Genomic DNA, 9,341 nt, shown 5'->3' with positions numbered 1-9,341 from the left:
GAGAGAGAGAGAGAGAGAGAGAAAAGAGACAGAGAGAGACAGAGAGAGACAGAGAGAGACAGAGAGAAAGAGAGAGAGACAGAGAGAGAAAGAGGGAGGGAGAGAGAGAGGGAGGGAGGGAGGGAGAGAGAGAGACACAGAGAGAGGAGAGACAGAGAGAGAGGAGAGACAGAGAGAGAGGAGAGACAGAGAGAGACAGACAGACAGAGAGAGAGAGAGAGAGAGAGAGAGAGAGAGAGAGAGAGAGAGAGAGATTGATTGTACTTGTGGTTTCTTTATCCCATTGATTTATGTAATTCTCTCTCTGCCAGTACCACAGTCTTTATAACTGTAGCTTATATTGAGTTTTGAAATGAGGAATCTTCTCTTCTTGCTGCAAGTTTCTTTAAAAAATATTTTGATGGGGGGTTTTAATCAACCTCTCTGATTGGAATTGGAACCTTCCTTACAGAAGGAAATACATGACTGGTAATATAAACCTGTTCAAAATCCATGGTGGGAGACATCATAGGCCTTAGGGGTGGGTCTACTGCTGTTGTTTAGATAAATTAACAAAATGTCAACCTGCCTTCTAAATATTTGCTTATACTCATAGACAAACACTATTCTCTGCATTAATCAGAGAAGCCTCTCTTTCCATTGGAATAATGGTGGTAAACGCACAGGCCCATGGCTGTAGAAGATGAAGTGAATAAGTGATGGGCAAGTGTTCAGTCCTAAACAGGACATTTTCTACTTGGTCTTATAAGATTCAGGGAATAGTGTGGAAGAGGGAGGAGAAAGAATCTGGAAGAGGGAAGAAATATAAAGTGTCATTTTCTGTGCAAGACTTTTCCGTTGCAATCACAAACTCCCCGCAGCTTCAGATGCCTGCCCTGGGTTTTCCTAAGAATATGATGTCAACAGTTGAGTATAGATGGAATGGGGGCACAGAAGTCCTACTTGTCAATTCTGAACTATTTGCTACTGATAGATTCAGGGATTAGGGGCAATCATTGCTTTTAATTTTATACCTATTGGTATGTCATAAGGCTCCAATGTATACTACAATTCAATAATCACACAAATGGCCCTGGTTCAACAAAATATGTTACAAAAGTAGCCCAAAGTCATGATTCTAGGAAGGGAACTGGTATAGGTATGAGGAGTTGGGGTTGATAAGGATAGGAGGCGAGATCAGAGAGAGTATAGAAGAGATAACACATTATGTAAATGAATGAAATTGTCAAATATCAAAATCAATAAAAATATTTTAGTTATTTTTGATTTATTTACAATTCAATAGAAACATTGGATTACATATTGAAAGATTTGTTTATTATGTATACAATCTTCTGCCTGCATGGCCAGAAGAGAGCAACAGATCTCATTATAGATGGTTATGAGCCACTATGAGGTTGCTGGGAATTGAACTCAGTACGTCTGGAAGAGCAATCAGTGCTCTTAACTCCTGAGCCATTTCTCCAGTTCACTGGATTACATTTTTAAAGCTTCTGGAAATTTTGTATGTTTTAAGTTTTGCTTGAAATATAATCACATCATATCCTCTCTTTGCTTTCTTCCCTCCAACTTCTCCCATTGGGTTTATTTCTGTGTATATGATTTTAGGATTGACAACTTGGTATTGGATAGCCAATTAGAGGCCTCATGCCAGGAAAAGACTAATTTTCTGTATCCCAGCAAAGATTAGTTGCTTGTAGTTGTTTGTCTACAGGTGGGGCCTCACGAGATTCTCTCCCATGCAATGATACTCATCTAATTCTTGATATGTAAATGTGTGTTTTCCTTTTACCTGTGTCAGCATTTCTTGATATTTATGAATTTTATTGATCTTTTAAAAGTACCAGCTCTCCCTTTTACTGATTTTGTTATTTCTCTCTTCAATTTTGTAGACTTCTGGTCCTCAATATTTCTGTTTTTTTCTTGCCTTGAACCTTATTTTCTCCTTTTCTACATTCAAGAAGTGAGACCATACATTATTGATTTGAGACATTTCTTTTTTAATAGTTAGTGATGTAAATTTGTTAAGATGTGCCTATAATTTTGGTGTGTTATTTCTATAGTTCAAAGCACTTAAATGCTTCTTAAGTTTTCCTCATTGATTCATGAATTATTGCGAAAATGTGACCTTTATTTCTTAGTGCTTAGAAAATTTCCTTTTAATTTTCTGTTACTGATTTTTTGTTTGATTCTATTTTGGTTGAAGAATATATTTGGTATTGCATAAATTCTTTGTTTTATGTCTTAGTATACGGTCTATAAGGAAATGTTTCAAAAACATTTGAAAAGTATGTATATTCAGCCCTCTTTGGGTACATGTTTCTATATCTGTCCATTAGATATTGTTGGATAATTATATTGTTCAATTTTAGAACATAATGGATTTTGTATCTAGTTCTATTAATTGCTAAGGACTGAATTTTGAATTATTCAATTATAATTTTGGATATATCTATTTCTATATCAATGAGTCTTTTAGTTTTTTTCTCTTTTCGCAGCCCTGTTGTTGGGTAGACATTTAGACTGCTATTTCTTCCTTATAATTTATTTGATGACCACCCCTCATCTCTGACAATTTTATTTTTAGTTTACTGTATCTGATATGATTCCTACCTTATTTTGTAGATGTTTCTATAATATATATATATGTTCATATACATATATGCATATATGTTCCTAAGTTTATTTCCAACATATTTATAATGTTTTAGTGGAAATGAGTTTCTTCCATAAAGCATAGAATTGGGTCATAAGGTCATATTCTTAAATCATTTATTCTATTTTAATCTTTTCATTTATATGTTTAGATCATTTATGTTTGGTGCAATTATTGATATCCTGGGGATGGCTTAACTCTCCCATTTATTTAATCTGTATTTTTACAATTTTGACTCTAATGCAGTTTTTAATACATTTCTTTACATAATATTTTGATGCATGCATTCACTATCAAATCACACATACATAACTTATCAGTCTACTTGTGCCAGTGACACTATTTTACCAGTTTAGCCATAGAAGTTTTACCCCCTTTTAATGCACATAATACAATGTTATAAGTATTTTCTTTACATATACTTAGAACCATATCAAGTAGAGTTATAATTTACCCTCAAATCCTAAAACATAATTTATAAAATAATTTAGAAAACACAAGAGGGTATGTGTGAATATAAATCAACATGTTTTTGTTTTCTGTATATTTTTCCTTTTCTATTCTCTTTCTTGTGAACTCCCTTTAGACTTTCTTATTTGTTTTATTGATTTGTTTATTTGCTTGTTTATTTTTTTCTTTTTTATTTTGAGACAGGGTTTCCCAATGTTGCTTTGATTGACTTGAAATCTTGAACTCAGACCAGGCTTGTCTTAAGTTCACAGAGATTTGCCTGCTTCTGTCTCCTGATGCTTGGATTGAAGGTCCATGCCACTGTGCCTAGATACATAACTTATTTAAGTCTGCTAGTGACAAACTTCTCTCACTCTTTTAAATCCAATACTGCTTTGATCAACTCAATTCCTGACTCAACATTTGTTCTGGATGTAGGGTTTTAGGTTAATAATGTTCACATTTCAGCACATTTAAATGTACCATTTTGTTTGGATGTCTATGGTTTCTAATAAGAAATACTGTTTCTTAAATCGTCACTATAAGGGAAGGAGTAATATGTCCCTCACTTNTTTCAACACTTTCTTCTTTAGTTTCAGAAGTTTTACTATGATATTTGTTTTTATGGATTTAAGCTTGCCCTTTCTGGAGATTACTCACTTTCTTGAATCTATAAAGTTAATGTCTTTATGGCATTTAAGGATGTTTGCAACCATTATTTGTTTTTTGAGAAAATTTTTAGTTTTACTTTCTTTCCTCCTTTCAATATTTTAATTCAAATAGCTAGATCTTTTGTTAGAGCCCTCCAAGTCCACAGGTCTGTTTATTATTTGTCAGTATATTTTAATATTGTTCACATTAGTCATTTTCTATGGTTTCATGCTCTAGTTCATAAATCCTTTCCTTTATCTAATTATATTTATTTAGGCTGTTAATTAATTAATTTATTTTAATAACTGAAATTTTAGTTCTAAAATTTCCATCTTTATATGTTGTAGAGAAATTTTAATACAGCAACATGGCTGTTATGGCAAGGGATCATATCTAAAGGCCTTTTAGGTTTATATGATCTGGCCAGAATGCAGAGACAATCTGCATTATGGTATGATCTGGCTGGAATACAGACATACCCTTAGTATACACCTTTAATCCCAAACNTTAAAAGTAAGGTTAGTTTATATAAGAAAGTGGCCATGTTTGAACGTGACTCCTAATTGAGTGGCAGACAAAGTAACAAGTCAGAGAAAGATTTGACAGGATGAGTCAGAGAGAATATACATCNAACTCTCATGAGAACAGCATAGGAAAGGAAGATATTTAAGAGAGGTACAGTGAGAGATTGAGTCAGTTGAGTGCAGAGCAGTTCAGTTGAATGGAGTTCCATTCAGTTTCCTGTTGTTAGTGCACTTTAGTTCATGGAGTTCAGAGGAAATAAAAGTTACTCTTACAACATGACATATTTCTTTACTGATAATTTCTATTATTTTTTCAGGCCCATGTTTCTCCCCAAAGAGTTCTCAGGTGTCTGTTAAACCTTGATTGTGATGACTGTTATTATAATTTAGATCTGAAGTGTATTCAGAAGCCCATATATTGAAGCTATGGTCCATAATGCAACAAGTGAATGAGGCTTTGGGCAAATTATTAGGTCACAGGGGATCTAATTTCTTCACAGATTAATTCAGTGATAGATTGCTGATGGTTTCTCAGTTTGATGAACTATTGCTTTAGCATATGCCTTTGGGGATTATATATTGACTATTCCCCCCAGTTTTGTATTTTCACAAGAATGTCCTTCTCTGTTACCATACCCATAACTGTTTCATTATGCCTCTGTGTATGACTAAGATAACATAGACAGCCTATCATGAACTGAAAGTTTGAACCCATAATTCAAAATGAACCTTTCCTTTTTTCAAATTTTTTCAAGTATGTTATTACAGTGATAGGAAGTTAACACTTTGCCAATAATTTCTCAAATGTTTCTAAACTCTATAATATGTCAGCATCATCATCTATTGGCTGTCTCTAATCACTCAGTTTGATATCTTCCTGTTTCCTGGCATGAATAAAATTTAGAAACATTTTCTAATATGTTACGAAACTTTGAATTTGATTTACATGTTGTTTATATGACATTGTAAACAACATTATGCCAATGAAAGTTGAATATCAGGTTGAGATAAAAAAAATCTATATTCTCCCTTTGTCCTATGTTGATGCCCAATGGGAAGATCTTCATTATTGTACAAGGATAGAATTTTTAGCTCCATCCTAGGCCTCTATTGATAACTCTGTGGGTGGGGAATAAAAGGACTGCTTTATTACTGCTCACAGGTTGACTTCTCTTCAACAACCACAGTGGGAAGGGGAGAGAGGCATTATTACTGCTATGTCAAAGTGTCTTCTGATGATGACTTCTAATGAGAGAGGTTCATTGCCTCCTTGGCAAGGGTGAAATGCAAACTTTGTGCAAGGACTTTTCTGATACTCTAATGGATATTTGAAGACTGTTTTTTATAGCATTAGAAAAGTAGGAGATGATTTTTCCTGCTTGGCTTTTGTTGGCATGGGTAAAGGAGAACTTGAGCATTATATGGGGGTTTTGGCTTGAAAAGAGTAGTAGTTGTCCAAAATTTTCTTGCCTATTAAGGCTTTCTCTGACCTTTGGTTAATGAAGCTTTAGTTGGTGGTTCCATTTTGCCTAAACCCACATGGTATTTCTTCATTGCCTGTTCTTTGAGGCTGTGATATATGATACAAAGAGAAATCTCAAGAAGTTTACCACTGTGTTGTTCCTTAGATACAAATCCCTAGTCAGTCTTCCTTTTCTCTGCCTTCAAAAGCCGGCCCTATTATGCCTTACATGCACTTTCCAGGGATTTTCTTTGTAGTTAGTAGAAGGAATATCAGAAAATACAGTTGAAGTCCTGGGTTATTTTTCTTTAATCAAAGTAAAATATTTGCATACTTTGAAAAGCCAAGGTAACCATAAGAAAATGCATTATGGACTTCTAAATCCTAGTTTTGGAAGAGACTACTTTCAATGTTTTTAGCTGTTTCCTCTCTTATATAATCCTATTTGTTTGTTTGTTCCTTTCCTTCCCCTCCCTCCCTCCTTCCCTCCCTCCTTCCCTCCCTCCTTCCCTCCCTCCTTCCCTCCCTTCTTCCCTCCCTTCTTCCCTCTTCCCTCCTTTTTCCCTTTTCTTCCCTTCTTTTCTCCTTTTCCTTTCTTTGTTTCTTTCTTATGTCAAGGAGTCTTTATTTCCATGTTTCTCAAATTAAGCTGGCTGAGTTGGTTGCTTTAAGGGGATTATTAGTCAAAGAGGCCAAATCCCACATCCTCATCTGATTCCTTGGCTGGGGCTGCAGCAGCAGGAAACAGCAGTGGTGGCAGCAGTCAAAAAGGCAGTAACCATGGATGCAGATGGGTTATCCCAGAAGGCCTTGTCTTTTTCCAGTCAATTCCCACAGGCTAAGGCAGGATCTTCTATCCATTGATAATAGAGACAACAGTTAGGTAACCAGTCTGCAGACACACTGACAATGATGACACCCTTCAGGTAGTAAGACTGCAGAGTTTCCTCTATGATGTCATACACTTTTGGAGCTATAGATGCTGTCATTGTAAAACACCTGCTGGATGATCAGTTCAAAGCAGCATGTTCAACAGTGTGGTTTCACCAGTTTCCACTTTGTTTTCTGTCTCCATCAGCTGCACAACACTCAGAATGTCAATGGTACCCCTGGAGATTTCAGTGCCTAAGACTTTGAAGTACTGAGTCTTCTGGGGCCCAAGACCAGTGTTCTGGACTGACACAGTGACTTCACATGTGGGGTTTACCACTGTATGCACAGGTATGGGTGCCAGTTGGCACCTAATTGCCAGCATGTCTCTGAACTCTGTAAAGACCTTAGTGAACACAAACTCAGCATTCTCCTTGGATATGAAACAACAGTTTCTTCAGACTGGGTTGTTTTCCAGATGCCTGCTTATGGCTTGGCCTATGACAGTGTTCTTGCTCATAGCCTCTCCTTGGAAGTACATGCCAATCTGCTTAGAGCCTACTTTGCTCCCAAAATGAAGCATTTGTAAATATTTGGACTTTCAAGTTGTCCTGTGTTTTGGAGGCATCTTGGCAGTGTGTCAGGTTTAAAGATGATGTCACTCTAGAGAAGATGCCTGGCAAGAGAAGCTGTTCTCCTGTCTCTAAACAATTGTGCAACTTCATGACTTTCTTAGTCGGCTATACAGGTGCCACTCTGGGAGTTCCTTTTTCTTTACTTTTTTCCTTATCCATGAACCCACTTACAACCTTAATGAAATTGTACAAATGCAATAGAATGATAATAAGTATCAAATCTAAGTGGATGATATGTAAATATTCCTTTTACTCATCTTTTCTTATTATATAGGTTGAAAAATTTCAAATCAAAACATTTAAGGAAAAGTTTCCATAGAATTTTGGAATGTAATACCCCTTTCTCTTTCCTTATGGAAACTTTTAGAATATCTTATTTTATTCTGTAATGGTGTGAGGGTTCATTGCTTTCTTTACTCTGGCATTGGGCCTTTTTATAATCATTATACTAGACACTCTGTGGTCCTGTTTAACAAGTAGATTCATGTCCTAAAGGTCCAAAAATTGTTTTATACTGTTTATTGATAATTTTCTTTACTTCTAATACTATTTTCTAAAGTAATTAATTAATAACATCCCAAATTCTGGCCCCCTTCTGATCCCCCATCACAGTCCTTCCCTTCTCTCCCTCCCCTTGTCCTCTGAGTTGGTGCCCCATCCATGTTTTTCTCCTACCCTGGTGCATCAAGTCTCTGCCCAATTAGGCTCATCCTCTTCCACTGAGACCTGACAAGGCACCCCTGTTGGGGTACAGATACCACAGCCAGGCTACAGCTTTAGTGAGAGTCCCCCACACCAGTTGTTGGGGGACCCAGATGGAGACTGAGCTGCATGTCTGCTACATATGCACTTGGGCCTCAGTCCAGCCTGAGCATGTACTTTGGTTGGTGGCTCAGTGTTTGAGAGCTCCCCTGGGTCCAGGTTAATTGATTCTTTTCATTTTCCTACTGGAACCTCATCCCCTTCATGACCTTCAATCCTTCCTATAACTCTTCCATAAGAGTCTGTGACCTCTGTCCAATGTTTAGCTGTGGGAATTTGTATCTATTTCAGTTAGCTGCTGGGTAGAGCCTCGCAGAGGACAGGTATGTTAGGCTCCTGTTTGCAAGCATAACAGAGTATCATTAATAGTGTCAGGGATTGGTGCTGGCCCATGGGATGGGTTTCAAGTTGGGCCAGGTATTGTTTGCCCATTTCTTTAGTCTCTGGTCCATCTTTGTGCCTACATTCCTTTTTTTTTCTTCATTTTTTTATTAGATATTTTCTTCATGTACATTTCAAATGCTATCCCAAAAGTCCCCTAAACAGGACAAATTTTGGGTAGAAAGTTTTGTGGGTGGCTTGGTGTCCTTATCCCTCTACTGAGGGTCATACCCAACTATAAGAGGCAGATAGCCTCTTCAGGTTCAATGTCCTCCCTGTTAGACATCTCAGATAAGGTCACCCGCATTGACTCCTGGGAGCCTCCCTATCCCAGGTCTCTAGGACTTCCTAGAGATTTCACTCCTCAACCCACCCCAAGCAGCTGCAGATTTTCATTTATTCTCCTGATCCTCTGGGCCTCTCTCCTGTCTTTCCCCATACATGGTCCTGCCTCCCCATTCCCTACCTCTCCACTCTCCAGCCCAATTCTCTCACACCCTTTGCCTCCTAAGCATCCTTGCTTGGACTTTCCTTCTTGTTTAACTTCCTTGAGTCTGAAGGGTATATCATGAGTATTCTGTACTTTATGGCTAATGTCCACTTATCAGTGAGTACATACCATGAATGTCCTTTTTGGTCTGGGTTACCTCACTCAGGATGATATTTTCTATTTTCATCTATTTGCCTGTAAAATTCATGAAGTCACCATTCTTAATAGCTGAATAGTACTCCATTGTGTAAAAGTACCATATTTTCTGTATCCATTCTTCAGTTGAGGGACATCTGGGATGTTTTCAGTTTCTGGCTATTACCAATAAAGCTACTAGTGGAGCATGTGTCCTTGTGGGATGTGTATTAGTCAGGGTTCTCTAGAGTCACAGAACTTGCAGATAGTCTCTATATAGTAAAGGAATTTATTGATGACTTACAGTCTGCAGTCCAAATCCCAA

At 37.0% G+C, this 9,341-nt stretch overlaps 1 pseudogene; it reads right to left on the bottom strand.

Moving 5' to 3' along the window:
• Positions 1-6,422: 6,422 nt before the first annotated feature.
• Positions 6,423-7,154, bottom strand: LOC110313805 (annotated as a pseudogene).
• Positions 7,155-9,341: the final 2,187 nt, after the last annotated feature.

The sequence above is a fragment of the Mus pahari genome, chromosome X (assembly GCF_900095145.1).
Source record: "Mus pahari chromosome X, PAHARI_EIJ_v1.1, whole genome shotgun sequence".
In the NCBI taxonomy this organism is placed as follows: domain Eukaryota; kingdom Metazoa; phylum Chordata; class Mammalia; order Rodentia; family Muridae; genus Mus; species Mus pahari.
Note: the sequence above shows the minus strand (reverse complement) of the source record. Positions and strands in the feature narration are given on the sequence as shown.